We start from the raw sequence: 2,500 nt of genomic DNA, 5'->3' as shown, positions 1-2,500 counted from the left end.
TCTGACCTGTTCTCCAGAGCGGGGTGCTGGGTGCCTGCTCTGAGATTTGCCCAATTAGGAGAGATCTCAGAGATCATTATGGAGGGAGGCCATTATAAAAAAAAAACTCCTCAACAACATCTTGCCTATTTCTTCCATTTCTGTCCTGCCTCTTTACTCTTTTTCCTGTTTACACTGCTTAACATAGGGGTCTTCAACGTTTTTTAGGCCAAGGACCCCTTAGCTGAAAAAAAAAGAGAGTAGGGACTCCTACTAAATATATTTTATACAATTGCATATTAAACTGGGCCAGATGGATGAAAATGAATGGATAGTATTATATAATATATACATTATGTTTTAATGTTAAATGTACATGTTCCTTAAGTTAACTGTATGGCTACCTTACCCATAGTAAGTATCTTCAATGTGTAAATATGCCAATTTATCTTTGCTATTCATATGTTGAATTCATATTAATGTATATTTTCAGACATTTAAAAAATATTAAACCTCTTTTGGCGGCCCCACCTCCCGCACTAACTCTGGGAACCCCCTAGGGGTCACGGACCCCCTGTTGAAGATCTCTGCCTTAACAAGTTCCGCCCTATCTTGATTCTTTGCCACAACCTCCTTTTCATTGTTCCTCTTCTCCATTTAGCCCCCTCATTCCTCTTATTATTACCGTACCTTCCTTCTTCCATGTTTTCCCCCTGAATCCCCTGACTGCCGTCCTTTCAGCAGCCTGTGCTACACTCCCTCTGCTCTTAAATCCCCTTCACCCTTACCCTCCCATATGTCTGTAATGTTTTATCCGTGCCCCATGGTGCATCACACCCTTTTCACCCTGTCAAGTTTTCATCCTCGCCTAACCGACTGTTTAGGGGTGCTAAATGGATCCGAACCAGGAACATGTGTAAAATACGGTCCAATTCGGCTCGGGTGTATGGTTTGATTTTAAAGGCTTGGCTCAGTGGTACATTATTCATTCATATCCTGAGGTCTCCTGCTAAGGCCACAGCCAGGTATTGGGATTTTAAATGTGTGCGCTTGTGGAAGTCTGTTAAATATAGAATGCTTTGGCATACTGCAGAGGGGAATGCATAGAAGAGAAATGTTTTCTGTTAAAAGTGTAGCAACCAGAGCTTTGTCACAATAAAGCTCACGTGGAGTAGCGCCTGTGAGGCGCAGAGGAAATCTACTTACCCCACACCATAGTCAGCTGAGTTTACTCCTCGGCTTTGGTGCTTCCTTCTACGCTTGGTGCTTCACTGGCGCCTTTACCAGGTACCGATCGGGAGGGAAGCCAGTCAGGGACCATCTCAACTGCACTACGGTAGCAGCTCCACAAGTGCCTGTGTGGAGTGGAATCCAAGCCCCTGTTTACACTTTGTTTTAAAATGGACAAGTGGACAGCCGACACACATTGCCATTTAGGCTACTGTGTCTTTCATGCGTCTTGTGTTCAGATTTTATTACTTCCTACAGTATGTCACTTCCGCTAGAAGGTCAAATGGCCCCGCCCACAGTTATTATGTCCACACTCTTGGCAGTCATGTTAGCGGTTGTGTTTTAACACTTAGTCCAACTTGTTTTGTTATGTCACCAAAACAACTCCCACGACCTGCATTGATGATGTATTTTTCCCTCCTGGGGACACATCAGGACACATTAGCGTCAACTCTACAAAATATTAGTAGTCAAATGCATCCAAGACCACCTCGGCAAGTGGTTTGAGTGATCGAATCACAGTGTATCTTGGTGGTTGCGTAGACTTGTATTTAGCGCTGGCCACTTGTGATTCGATTATCCAAGACACATTTTAAAACCAAGTGTAAGAGGGTCTAAAAGACTCCACGTGCATGGGACAGGACATCCTCGGCATCCACCCTAGGACAACAGAGGGTGTAAGAAATGACAAGGCTCATAAAGATGTTTTTGAGGCTTCACTGTTGTGTTTTGATATTCCTTGTAACCTTGACAAATGGTACTTCTGTTCTTTCTGAAGGGATAGCTCTTACAATAGTAATAAAGCACACAGGAGCTAGTGCCATCCCTTGTGGCCTTCTGAAAATAAAAACGAGGCAACGACAGTGAAGATTCAAAGTTACAAAGTGCTTGCAGGGCTAAAAAGCTGAGCATTTCCAGGGGGTGGTGAATGGATTCCTTTCTGCTCATGTGGTGGCCTACTGTTGATAAGGCTTGAGGGGAAAATATTCTACAGAAGATATTATTGCAATGTGTGACTTGAGAGATCCAACTCATGTGGTCTGCCATGGGATAATCTGATATTTATGCGTGTGTATTTGTCATGGGGAAACACATTTTAGTTTTGTTATTATAAAGGCAGGAGCCACATGTCAAATTGTGTGTGTACATGTGTTTTTGGAGCATAGTATGAGAATGAGGCACAGCAGTGGCTTGTATTACCTGCTGTTAATATTCTGATATATATTTGACACGAGTTTGAGAGCCTCGTGTTTTGTGGAGGAGAGTCAATATTGTTGGGTTTGACTTCGGA

At 43.1% G+C, this 2,500-nt stretch overlaps 1 protein-coding gene across 2 annotated transcripts in view; it reads left to right on the top strand.

Moving 5' to 3' along the window:
• The window catches only part of nlgn2a (neuroligin 2a), a 214,469-nt gene that overhangs the window by 9,245 nt on the left and 202,724 nt on the right, over positions 1-2,500 (top strand). The gene's annotated exons all lie outside the window — the stretch shown is intronic.

The sequence above is a fragment of the Perca flavescens genome, chromosome 19 (genome assembly GCF_004354835.1).
Source record: "Perca flavescens isolate YP-PL-M2 chromosome 19, PFLA_1.0, whole genome shotgun sequence".
Taxonomy (NCBI): Eukaryota; Metazoa; Chordata; class Actinopteri; order Perciformes; family Percidae; genus Perca; species Perca flavescens.
The sequence above is the reverse complement of the archived record's forward strand: the minus strand, read 5'-3'. Positions and strand labels throughout refer to the sequence as shown.